Source organism: Miscanthus floridulus, chromosome 9 (assembly GCF_019320115.1).
Source record: "Miscanthus floridulus cultivar M001 chromosome 9, ASM1932011v1, whole genome shotgun sequence".
Classification (NCBI taxonomy): domain Eukaryota; kingdom Viridiplantae; phylum Streptophyta; class Magnoliopsida; order Poales; family Poaceae; genus Miscanthus; species Miscanthus floridulus.
In genome coordinates this window covers 95,234,594-95,248,821 of record NC_089588.1, presented here as the reverse complement: position 1 = coordinate 95,248,821, position 14,228 = coordinate 95,234,594, and the positions used below count along the sequence as shown (strand labels likewise).

Below are 14,228 nucleotides of genomic sequence, written 5' to 3'. Positions count from 1 at the left end.
CATCCTCGCCGACCTGAACACGGTCCGCAAGTTCAACTAGTAAGGATTTGCTATAATTTTCTAACTATTTTCTAACTTTATATTTATATATACTTTAACCTTCTTTCATGTAAATATGCAAGCTTAAAGTGATTTTGAGCTCAAATTGCTTACAAATGAAAAAAAACCATAATAAAGAACCATAAATATATATAGTGAATAAAATGGCATAAGAAAATGGTAAAAAATGAGAGTATGAGATTGGTAACCTTTACAACTGAAGAATCGACGGAGGAATCGAAGAATGGATGGAGGAACAATGGAGGGAGGGAGGAAGCAAGAACACTACTGCAGTGAGCTTCAAAATGTGCTGAGCTCGGGCTCGGGGAGGAAGGAGGAGACGGCCGATTTATAAAGGGAGAACATTTAGTCCCGGTTGATAGATCCAACCGGGACTAAAGGTAACTTTCCAACCCCGGGCGCAGCCACGGCCCGGGAGTAGACCTTTACTCCCGGTTGGAGCCACCAACCGGGAGTAGAAGTCTACCTTTAGTCCCGGTTGGTGGCTCCAACCGGGACTAAAGGTCCCTGCCACCTCTGTCTGGCGCAGTAGCCGTTGGGCAGGGGACCTTTAGTCCCGGTTGGATCCACCAACCGGGACTAAAGGTATTTCTAGTCCCGGGGGCAAAAAATTCCGGGACTAGAGCCCATTTTGGCCGAGGATCAAAGGTCTGTTCTCTACTAGTGTTATGGGAGTCTTGAAGAAATATGTGAAAGTCCGTTCTAAGCCTGAAGGAAGCATCGCCCAGGGCTATGGAACAGAGGAGGTCACTGAGTTCTGTGTTGACTTTATTCCTGACCTTGCCCCGATTGGCGTTCCTGAATCGCGACACGAGGGGAGACTCAGTGGTAAAGGAACTTTAGGGAAGAAAACATATATTGGCATGGAAGACGATTATTTCAATAAAGCACACTACACAGTCTTTAGAACTCGTCATTGGTGCATCCGTACATCGAGATAAATAAGGAGTTCTTACGATCCAAGTTTCCAGGGAAGACTGAAGCTTGGATTAGCCGTCAGCACATGGAAAGTTTTAGTGGTGGTTGCGAAAAGAATGTCAAGGCGATGACAATATTGATGAGCAACTGTATTTGTTGGCTAGGCAACCATCATGGCATATCCTCACGTACCAAGGGTACGAGATAAATAGGAATACATTTTACACAGTTGCCCAAGATAAAAGGAGCACCAATCAAAATAGTGGTGTTCGCATAGATGGCACAGATCCAAATGGGAATACACAAACATATTATGGCCGCATAGAAGATATATGGGAACTAGACTATGCACCTAATTTTAAAGTCCCTTTGTTCTGGTGCCAATGGGTGAAGCTGACCGGAGGAGGGGTAACAGTCGATAAAGAGTATGGAATGACAACAGTGGACCTCAACAATATTGGGTACAAAGACGAACCATTCGTCCTTACTGCCGATGTGAGTCAGATGTTCTATGTGAAAGACATGTCTACAAAATCAAAGAGAGGAAAAAACGAAGACATCAACTCAATGATCAATGAGCCAAAGCGCCACATAGTTCTTTCTAGGAAAATAAATATAGTGGGAATTGAAGACAAGTCAGACATGTCAGAAGATTATGAAAGAAATGTCCGAATTCCACCCTTCATAGTGAAGAAAGATCCAAGCATCATGATAAATGATGAAGACACTCTATGGTTACGACAAGATCATAACCAAGGGTCATACGTCAAGAAAAAATTCACTGTTGTGCCCGCATGATACAACGATGCACTGTTGTGACATAGTTTTAGAAAGTCTATGAGATTCAAGAATTTATGACTAGTGTTTGATAAAACTTTCTCAAATGGGAAAATGAGCTATGTAACAATTGTAGATCTTGCTGAGATGATCAAACTTGATATTCAGAGATTTTTCATCTGAGGTCATTTAGTGTCTCATTTGAGCAAGTTTGACCAAGTCAAATTTGGTCAAATGAAAAAATAACACTTTGACTCTAGTATTATGAACTCTAAATGACTTCAAATTAAAAAGTTTTGAATACCAAGTTTGTTAAAATCATCAAGATCTACAATTGTTGTTTTGGTCAACTTTCCATTTGAGATAGTTTGGACGGTTCAAATTTGTGATTTTTAAATTTCGATGCCTACAAACTAGTTTTCGGAACCCTAGATTGTCTCAAATTGAAAAGTTGAATACCAAGTTTGTTCAGCCCATCAAGATCTACAATCCTTATATAGGCCATTTTTCATTTGAGAAAGTTTGAATAAAATGTAGTTCAAATTTCACAAGTGTGTGACATAGTTTTAGAAAGTCTATATGAGATTCAAGAATTTGTGACTAGTGTTTGATAAAACTTTCTCAAATGGGAAAATAAGCTATGTAACAATTGTAGATCTTGCTGAGATGATCAAACTTGGTATTCAGAGATTTTTCATCCGAGGTCATTTAGTGTCTCATTTGAGCAAGTTTGACTAAGTCAAATTTGGTCAAATGAAAAACAACACTTTGACTCCACTATTATGAACTCTAAATGACTTCAAATTGAAAAGTTTTGAATACCAAGTTTGTTAAAATCATCAAGATCTACAATTGTTGTTTTGGTCAACTTTTCATTTGAGATAGTTTGGACGGTTCAAATTTGTGATTTTTAAATTTCGATGCCTACAAACTAGTTTTCGGAACCCTAGATTGTCTCAAATTGAAAAGTTTTGAATACCAAGTTTGTTCAGCCCATCAAGATCTACAATCCTTATATAGGCCATTTTTCATTTGACAAAGTTTGAACAAAATGTAGTTCAAATTTCACAAGTGTGTGACATAGTTTTAGAAAGTCTATATGAGATTCAAGAATTTATGACTAGTGTTTGATAAAACTTTCTCAAATGGGAAAATGAGCTATATAACAATTGTAGATCTTGCTGAGATGATCAAACTTGGTATTCAGAGATTTTTCATCTGAGGTCATTTAGTGTCTCATTTGAGTAGCTCATCAAGATCTACAATCCTTAATGAAAAAACAACACTTTGGCGGGCTACAAAAATTTCAGGCCTTCAGTCCCGGCCTAGGCCAGGAACCGGGACTAAAGGGTGGGCGGAATTGCCCGCCCAAAAATACCTTTAGTCCCGGTTGGTGTTACAAGCCGGGACTAAAGGGTCCCGGCCTATATATATCGAACGGTTCCTCTGTTCATCTTCTACTTTTCGATCTACAACGTCGATCTCGTCGTCTCTGCCGCGCCCGCGCCGCCGTCATCGTCTTCCCCCGCCCGGCCTCGATCTCGTCGTCTCTGCCGCGCCCGCACCACCGTCGTCGTTGAGCCCCACCCAGCGGCCGTCGAGTCTCCGCCGTACGTCGTCCTCGCGCGGCTCTGCTCGGCCCCGTGGCCGGCCAGCACGCCTAGCCGCCATGGCCTTCCGTAGCCTGTTGCTAGCTATATAGCACTCGGCCATATTTTTTTAGATAGTTTTTTAGGTAGTGTTTGATATATATGTTAGATTAAAATGTATTAAAATTTAATTAGTAGTTTATTCTTAGTTTTTTAGATAGTTTTTTATATATGTTAATTAGATTTAAATGTATTAAAATTTAATTAGTACTTTATTTAGATAGTTTTTTATTATAGTTTTTGATATATTTAGTAATTATTATTCTATCTCTCTCTCTATATGTGTTAGATTTAATTTTGATTTAGTAATTCTATCTATGTATATATGTTAGGTTTAATTAGATTTAGTAATTAATTCTATCTAGAGATTCTATATGTATACATATATATGTACTTAATTATTTCTATGTGTATATATACATGTACTTAATTATTTCCATGTGTTGAGAGAGAGAGAAAATTGTATCTAGAGAGACATTCTATGTGTTATCACATGCATATCTAGAGATATATACATATGCACTTATTCTATGTGTTGAGAGAGAGAGAGAGAAAATTGTATCATTCTATGTGTATATATACATGTACTTATTTCCATGTTTTTTTGGATCGAAAGTGTTTTTTATTCGATTCCAAAGCCTATACCTTATTATTGTTTATCCTTATGAAATATTATGTGTTATTATATTTAATTGGATTTAGTAATTCTATATGTGTTATCACATGTACTTATGTTATGTGCCATAGTAATTCTATCTATGTGTTATCTTGAAGATACAAATGGCTGCTCCGAATGATAACTTGAATGATGACATAATGGCGAATATTATCAACGCCGGCACCAATGTGGATGTAGATGACACGAGTCAGTACTTTGCTGATTATGAGGATATCCAGAATATGCCGGTGGTTGAAGATCAACAAATTGTCGCGCAAGAAAATACTGGCGAGGTATATTCGATTATCTATCATCTCTTATAGATGCATGCGTACGTATATTTGTTGTTAATCATTGTGTTTCTACTCATGTAGCCGGTCTCTGGATCTACATCAACCACCAGCAAGAGTAGGAAAGTCCGAGGGCCAAAAAAGCCATTAGAGGGCCGTTTCATAATATCAGAATTCGACACCGACACCGGCAAACCATTGGGACCACATGCTCAGACATATGTCAATCAATGTGGGTTCATTGTAAGGGATAGGATCCTAGTTAGTGCTCGTGAATGGAAGCAGAAGATATCCGCTCCTAATGTTAGTTTTGTATCTGATCATGACAAGAACCTAGCTTGGAGAGATATCACTCAGCATTTCACATTACAAGCAGATGATGCTTTGAAGGAGCTAGTGAGGGATTGGACAATGAAGAAGATGGCAACATTGTTCCAGAGTTGGAAGAAGACTTTGTATAAAAAGTTTATCTTGAAGAATGAAACGCCTAATTTCAATGCTAAGGCGTTTGTCAAGTTGGAGTCACATTGGGATGACTTCGTACAATACAAGACATCTCAAGAGAGTGAGGAACGTGTGATGAGGAATCAGCAGAATGCCCGACAGAAGCAATACCATCATCGCATGCGATCAGGTGGTTATAGGAGTGCTATTCCCAAGTGGCAGAACCTAGAAGCAGAGATTACTGCCAAGGAAATTATACCTGGAACAATAGAGAAGAACTGGCCTCAACGCGCGAAGAATTGGTTCTACGCTCATGGGGGAAGCCTAGACCTAGACACTGGCAAGCTAATTTTTTGCCAAAAAATTGAGAGAGCAACATAGAGACTAGCTCGTGCTAGGGAAGAAGCTAATAGTGGTGTTTTCAAGCCCAACAGAGAAAAGGATGAATTGACATATGCCCTAGAGAATCCTGAACACGGTGGTCGAACAAGAGGCTATGGGGCGGTTCCGTGGCTACAAGCATTCCCAGCAGACAGGGATACCTACAGAAGCCGCCAGAGAAAGAACGATGAGGAGGCAGACCGAATCCGTGTATTGGAGCAATTTGTTAATGAGTCACGACAAGCATTGCTTGAATCACGTGAACGAGAAAAATCTCTTGAGGCAAGAATGCAGGAGGAGATCAAGAGGCAAGTGCAGCTAGCAATGAGTTAAATGCAATCGCAATCAACGCCGGGAGTCACCATTAGCCCCGTTGGTCAGATGAAAAGCAGTTGTGCTTCCACGGAGCTGCCAGTTATTCAAGGTGACGCTGGGTTGCGCTTCCCTGTTGATGACATTACCAAGCCTTTAACAACATGTGAGCTGCACATTCCAGATGGTAATAATGCATCAATTATGGTGGCTGTCGGGGTTGTATCTCCAATAGACCGAACGAAGACACCAAGAATCCATGGGTCAGTTATTCAACCTGGATATGCTAGCGTCTCGGTCGATAGAGTGCTCAAAGGTTACAGCAATGTTCCTCTTGACATTGAAGGCGGTGATGGGGAGAAGACACTAGGAGAAGCAGAGAAGACATTTATTCAATGGCGCAAACGCTTCATCATCATTCTTGGGGCACCACCGCTTCCCCTACCTCACCCTAGGTACGAATGAAAGTGAATGAAATATTATTTTTCCATTAATTTTATATTGGCTTCAAAAATAATTGACCCACAACTTGTTTTTGTAGCAGGGTCTCCCCCTAGCCTAGCCCAATCATTCATTCCCCATCTCATCACAGCGTCGCGGGGGGCGAGACGACTTCATCCCCACGGCAATCTCCAACTCCTACACCGGCCCCATTGCCTCCACAATGATCTCCAACTCCTACACCGGCCCCACCGCATCCACAACGATCTCCAACGCCTCCATGCTGGACTCCAACACCGGCCTCATCGCCTCCACACCGGTCTCCAACACCGCCCCCACCCCCTCCATAGCGACGCACTACAAAGACGTCTAAGGTCCCAGCGGCAAAGAAGACCCAAAAAAAAGAGTTATTTCTTAAGAAATACCTCCTAAAAAGACTTATGAGCAAATAGCAGCTGAAGAAGACAAAAAAGTGAAAGATTTTTTTATAGATATCCAAAAGCAGAGACAAGCGAAGCTTAAGGAGAAGTCATACTTTTACATACCACGAGATCAGCTGAGGCAGAAGGTCGAAGCTCACAAGAAAAAGATGCTAGAAGTTCGTAAGCCTCCGCCACTATCAGACTATGACTGCTCCCTCGTGAAGTCACATGATGCACATAAGAAAAGGAAAAGAGCATCAGGGAAGGATGTCCCACAGCTCGGACAACAGAAGCAACCAATGCAAAATCTTGTTGTTGCTAATGAATATGGTTCCAACATAGAAGTCTATCGACCAGACAACTCTAGAGAAGTGTCGGTTCAAGACCTTAATGCTTTTTTTGAACAAACTGGTTTAACCTTGGATCAAGTGACGGGCAAAGCTCCAATCCAGAACCTGGAAGTTGATACCTGGAAGACTTATAAATTTGGCAAAAGTCTGTACAACCCTGTGGCTCTGAATGAATTGGGTATGCAAATGTACTTGCTCAACAAGTGGTACATGCAGGCGTGTGGTAGGGGTGAGCAGTGGATCTTTGTCAGATTTAGAGACCATCATTACTTCCGTGGAGATGACATCTTACATATTAGTTTCAAAGAATTGCATCAACTATACCACTTGGACGCTCTGGACAAATCAATCATTAGCTCCTTTTGTTTGTAAGCGATTCTTACTTTTATTTAATAAACTCACTTCCATGCGTACGTGTATATAATTATCCTCACATGTAACTTATATTTATATACAGATTCCAGATGTCAGAGCTCCAAAGAATACAAGACACCAGTGTTGGCTTCATTGATCCTTATATCGTATTCAAAACCGATATTATTATCAAGGAGCACTGGGTATCTGAAGCATAAACGAATATCATGAAGTTCTTCATGAAGCAGCACGACAAGACAACAATACTTTTCCCGTACAACTTTGAGTAAGTGTTAGTAATAATGTGGTCTACACATTTTATGTAATATCAATACAACTTATATGCATGTACGTGTGTGTATAAACCAATGCAGGTTTCACTGGATACTCATTGTCATTGAGTTAAACTCAAGTCAGTTAGTAATCTTGGATTCATTGAGAAAAGAGCGAGCACTATACTAAGATATGATAGACATTATCCAGGGGTAATTTCGATCTATCACGCACAACTATTATTGAATAGACTTTGCCATAATTTATTAACGATCGTACATTATTGGTTGCACAGGGTTTGGAAAGAGTTTATTCGGCAACACCGCAAGGATTGCAAGGCACCACTTAATATAGTTGAAATACCAGTAAGTTGTACTATATATACTTCCCCACGTGTTTAATTACTATATCGTACTTCAATTTACGTGTGAGATGATGAGAATAATCTTCTTCTTGTACAGTGGTGTTTACGGCAGGAACCAGGTAATAACTTGTGTGGATACTACGTTTGTGAATTTATCACTGCATACATAAGAAGAACTCCTGAAGATATCCTCAGAGTACGTATATATCAATTTTTTATTTATTTTTATATGAATATATATATATATATTAATACTTTTCCTTTTATTTCAAATGCAAGACTGAATGGTTGAAACGAAGGGTCATGCAAAAAGACCATCTGAAAGCAGTTCAAGAGTCAATAGCAGGATATCTTCTAGAAAAAGTGCTAAATCCCAACGGCGAGTTCTACTTTGATCTAAGGAACTAAGGATGTAAATTAAATGTTTATTGATATCGTTATTTTCGAGAACAAGATTATGAAAGTGTTGTATATATACATATATATCTATAATATATATAGTTTCATACTTTATTCGAATATAATAATGCTCGAGATGAGAATTAGATGTAATTATATGCATGCGTGTATTTATATTAGCAGCGTAGAATATGTACATAAAAACATATTATATATTAAACAAATATGTGTAACAGAACCGAAAACAAATTAAACAAAAAGAAAAAGAAAAAGAAAAGGAACCTTTAGTCCCGGTTGGGGTTACCAACCGGGACTAAAGGGTGCGGCCAGGTTTACTCGGCTGGAGGGCCTTTAGTCCCGGTTGGTAACACCAACCGGGACTAAAGGTCCCTATTTAGTCCCGGCTCGATGACCCGGGACTGAAGGTTCCACCTTTAGTCCCGAGATTGTTGTCCCGGAGTGGTAACCGGGACTAAAGGCCGTTACCGCCCGAGACAACAAGTCCATTCTGTAGTAGTGTCACCTACCCTTTCTATGGCTCATGGGCACACACCAAGAGAAAAATGAGGCTTAGGGTTTAGGGTTTAACATTTAGGGTTTAGGGTTTAATACTCTGTAATACATTATTTCTAATGTATACCAATAATGATGTTGCTATATGTGTGTGAAGTTGATAGTGGCGCACATGTAATATGCATATGATGGTTTTGTTTTGAAAACTGTTTGTGACACTGTAATCTGGGACGGTGCGAGTAATTTCTACTAAGACACTTGGTCTGATTAAGAGACTTAACAACCTCGATCAAGTTGAAGAAGTAGCCAGGAAATGGCAATTATTATTCATTGTAAGTTCTTGTAGTTCACATATTGGACACCACCTTCATGTGCAGTGAGCCGTAAAAAAATGTGACTTAACGTATGGCAAGGTCTTGGATCCAATCTCTATTACTTATCGATAAAGATCTCTAGCTAAACGTAGAGGATTTTCCTTTAGATCAACAGTAGCCTGCCCTTTCCTAGACTCAGAATCCTGTAGATCAACATTTAATACAGGCCAGCCGTCCGATTCGGGTCCCAGCCATTGGATGTGCACCACGCTTGTATAAATTAAATTATGTGTATGCCTGGTGCATCTTGAAGTCTTCCTGGGCAAAGCATAGTCCTTCATTATCAATATATCGGCCATGCTACCAGAAACAGTGACTTTGCCGTGTGCCACAGGCAACCAAAAAACACTCGGCAAAAGCTTTGATGAGTGTAACACTCAACAAATAGCACACGGCATCTACAGTGTTGGCAAACGTCTCTTTGCCGAGTGTTTTCTATCAGGCACTCGGCAAATACTTTGCCGAGAGTTGAAACTGACGCTCGGCGAAAAAAAGTAACGCGACAGCGCTGAGACTATCACGGCACGTTTGCCGAGTGTCCCGGACCTGACACTCGGCAAACCTAAATTCTTTGCTGAGTGTCAAATCACAGGCACTCGGCAAACCTGCCATCTTTGTCGAGTGTCCAATCCAGGGCACTCGGCAAACCTGCCATCTTTGCCGAGTGTCAAATCCAGGACACTCGACAAACCTGCCATCTTTGCCGAGTGTCACATACTGGACACTCGGCAAAGACTGGCCCAGAACGTACAAATGTTGGCTTCTTTGCCGAGTGTCACAGCGTAGACACTCGGCAAAGAAGCCACTTTAGTCCCAGAATGCACAGATTTTGGCCGCGTGTCCTCTTTGCCTGGTGTTTTTACCCTGGCACTCGGTAAAATGCCTCTTTGTCGAGTGTAACACTCGGCAAAATGGGCATATATTCCCTGTTTTTATTGTTCGGTCATGTATAACGTACCCCACTCAAAAAAACATTACAGGCATCACACATAGTTCACAAATAAGCATCACAGGTAGTTCATATAGATATATCGACAACATATAAATACAAATACACTTCAGAATCACAAGTAGGTTCATTCACAACCACAAATAGTCATAAGTAGTCAAAGGTAATCCACAAATGCAAACACAAGTAGTCACAAGTAGTCACTTAGGCCACGAGTTCCACTGCGACCACGCTGGGTCATGAGGGTCATTCGATGTCGCCGATTGATGCTGCACAAAGGAGAAGAGATTGCATGTGTGAGACAAGATTGAACAACACGTATGATCTCTCTGCTGCCACTAGTATAACCCTTGCAGTTATCAGCAATATCTTCTCAGTTGCATTGTGCACTAGTATGATTGCTTAAGTACTAGTTGGTAACAGACATATAGCATTAGTCTCTAAGTTTTTAGTGTCTGGGCATCTTTATAAGATTGATTCTGCATAAACTAGAAACGGTGATTATAAGGTTGTAAAGCGACTCAAAGTGTCTGAAACAGTATTTGGAGCGGGTTGAGGAGGAGGGACTGGCATCGGTGTCGGAGGTTGACCAATTGCAGCGTAAACACCCCTCATATATTCAAACATCTGCAGCTCCATCCTCTGCCGCTCTGCCTCCATCCTCTGCCGCTCTGCCTCCATCCTCGCATCTAGCTCCTCCCAGCGCCTAGTTTCTTGTTCCAGCTGAGCCTCCAATATTTCATCCCAATGTTGTAATGGAATGCAAAAGTATGTAAAAGTCTATGAACGATGAATAAAATAGAAATAACCTGGAGTGCGTTCATCTGAAACCGTGTAGAGTCCGGCCGTGGGCGTATCGCCGAACTGGAACTCGTGCTCCGTGCTCGAATCTGGGAGAGAGTGGAAGTACTGGCCATGTCGATTGTGCCATCGCCAATCCAGAACCAGCCATGCTTCTTGCCTCCTTCCATCCTCATGACCACTTCTCCATCAAGGTCATGGGCGTAAGAAAAGGTGATCGATCTCATCTGTGGCCCTCAGGAATCATGCTTTTGATATTCATCAAGGAAGAAAATCTCAGGTCTCATAGATTGTGCCATCACGGGGCTCACACAATAGGATCGAGCACAAAAAACAAAACAAAACAAAACAAAAATGAACAAACAGAAATCTGGAAGAACTTTTATGTGCGGCAACAACCTTTTATGTGGTCTGTGGGTAACGGGAAACATTGTGACAAAAATTCAGATCATGTGCGGCAACAACCTTTTATGTGGTCTGTGGGTAATAGAGGCAGTTCTAGGTGCAACTGACTCTTGGATTTTAAATATCATAATGAATTTTGTCTAGCATTAAACACAAAGTAGAAAAGCAAAAAAAGCTCGATGTGCTAATGTGTAGCACACGCCACCACGGGAGATACAATCATATATATCTATTTATAATGTATAAAGGGAAGAGAAGGGGTAGGCATACCTATTGGATGGCCGACGAAGACCTGAAGAAGCGGCAGACGAAGACCCGAGCGCCTAGCGTGCGGTGGCGGCGGCGGCGACCTCAGCTCCGAGCGTGAAGGAGGCACGGAGCAGGGGTCGGTCCGGCGGTTTCAGCGTTGTGTCTTCCGGTGACGCCGACGAGCGCACGGCGTACTACGGCGGCGGCGGAGCATGACGTGGTCGATCCCCAGCAGTAGCGCGCGCAGAGAGCGTGATGGAGGCCTTGGGGAAGTAACGCAGCACGAATCCGATGCCGCCAGCAGAGAGGAGTAGGTCCGGCGTGAGCTTGGGGCACGTCGGCGTTGGAGGTGGCGGCAGGTGCGGAGAATGAGGGGCAATCGAGGGACCAGTGGCCCAGCGCGAGAGCTGGCGAGCGAGCGGGGCCGGCTACGGGCGCGGGGAAGGCGGCGGGGGTGGGCTAGCGACGGGCGCAGAGCAGGCGGCGCTGGCACGCGAGTGGAGCAGACTGCGGGCGCGGGGTAGGCGGCCGGGCACGGGTGGCTGTGTGAGTGCGTGCGTGTGTGCCTACGGCTGGCCCGGGTAGGGTGGATATGAGGGGGCTTTGCCGAGTGCCCCTCGGCAAACCCCTACTTTGCCGAGTGCTAGATCAGCGGCACTTGGCAAACCCATTTTTTTCATTTTCACACTGTGCGTGTGTGCCGTTTGGGGGTTTAACAAGTGTCCCAAACCTTACACTCGACAAACCTAGTTTTTTTATTTTCCTTCTTTCCCTTCTTTTCCATATCGTGTTTTTCTAAATTTGTTCCGATGAACTTTGAAAATACCATGTCAAATTCACTCAACAATATATATTTGATTTTTCTATGAATATTATTCCATTATTTCATGTAGTTATAACACAAATTCAATGTATATCAATTAAAATTCTATAATTGCCATTGGGCCACACGTTCATGGTCGTGTTTCCTGAACAAGATGTTCGAAATTTCTTTTTATTTTCCAGGTAAGGCCTCACACCGGACTCAATAACATGAATATCATTTTTCTACTCATTTTATTCTATTATTTGAATCACTTGCTGTTCAAATTTGACTTATACCAAAAAATTCCTTGAAATGCAATAAATTAATTAAATATAGCAAACGGATCTAGAAATATACCAAATCTTAACATGGAGTACCACATGTTGTATGTGGACAGTACAAAAAGTTTCAAGGCTAGAAGTGGAAAAAAAAACTTATTATTCCATGCAATTGTCGCTCAAATTCAATGTATATCAATTAAAATTCTATAATTGCACTTAATAAATTAAAATTATCAAATGGATCCAAAAAATTACCAAAATTACACATGAATCAATCTATGTTCTCTATTATCTATACAAAAAGTTTTGAAGTCAAACCCCAATTCGACCGTCACTTTGACTCCAAATCTTATCGAATCCTTCTCAACGCTACGATTCTTCTTCTGAGGTACTTCGGCTTGGAAACATCATACATGACAGATTGTTTGAAACCTTCTCAATTTTTTACCACGGCCTCCATGAATGATATCACGAGACCTTGACAAATCTCATGATTTTCAGACTTCGTTTGCTTTTTTTAGAATTTAAAAACCATTCTGCCACACGTTTGTGGTCGTGTTTCCTGAACAAGATGTTTGAAATTTCTTTTCATTACCTAGGTAAGGCCTCACACCAGACTCAATAACTTGAATATCATTTTTCGTTTGCTTGGATCCACTTTAATGACAAACATCATGACAAAGCAGATGAGGCTCGTAATGTATGTGTCGCGCTGGCAATAGATGAGTTCAATCCTTATGGAATGATGGCTGCCACATACACATGTTGGCCAATCTTCGTTATCCCCCTTAATCTCCCCCCAGTGTCTCCTTTCAACGACATAACGTATTCTTGTCGTTGATAATTCCTGGACACCCAGGGAGTAATATGGATGTATTCATGGAGCCCGTGTTTGATGAATTGGTCCATGCTTGGGACGAAGGGGTATGGACATACGATCGAGCTACAAAGACAACCTTCAAAATGTACGTTTGATACCACTACTCCCTACATGACTTCCTGGCGTATGGGATATTCTGCGCCTGCTGTGTTCACGGGAAGTTCACATGCCCAATATGCAAGGAAGGTGTGAGGTTCATTTGGTTGCAGAAGGGTGGCAAGTATTCATCGTTTGATAGACATCGTCAATTCCTACCTCTTGCCCATCCATTCAGATAAACATCAATAACTTTATGAAAGGTGTCAAAGTGACAAACCCTGCACTGTGGATGATGACTGGTGCCGAGGTTTATGCTCAGATAGATGCTCTCGTGCCCAATGAAGAAGGTGGTTTTGTGGGATATGGTGAGCAACATATGTGGACTCATATCTCGGGCATGACGAGGCTCCCCTATTTCGATGACCTTCTTCTACCACATAACATTGGGCAACACTCATGGACACTGAAAAGAATGTCGCTGAGGCACTTTGGTCAACACTCATGGACACTGAAAAGTCTAAGGACAACCCTAAGGCTAGAGTGGACCTGGCAACGTTGTGCGATAGACCAAATCAAGAGATGCAGCCTCCTAGTCGTGGCAAGACCTGGAGAAGGCCTAAGGCCGATTTCGTCATGAAAAAGGACCAAAGGAGGGAAGTACTTGAATGGATCAAGACGCTAATGTTCCCTGATGGGTATGCGGCAAATGGAAGTAGACAATGAAAGGGATGATGACGAGGACGCTGGAGATGAGGTGCGAAATCTGAAGGACATACAAATGCTTGAGCGATTACGTTTAGGCAATGACAATGAAGACAACATTCCTCCTTCGAATAGTGT

The 14,228-nt window shown here is 41.9% G+C and overlaps 1 non-coding gene across 1 annotated transcript; it reads right to left on the bottom strand.

Annotated features, from left to right (window-relative positions):
* Nucleotides 1-10,961: 10,961 nt before the first annotated feature.
* Nucleotides 10,962-11,035, bottom strand: LOC136484559 (small nucleolar RNA R66). Its single transcript, XR_010766072.1, has one exon. It is a non-coding gene; the product is annotated as a small nucleolar RNA R66 (small nucleolar RNA).
* Between the last annotated feature and the right edge of the window lie 3,193 nt (nucleotides 11,036-14,228).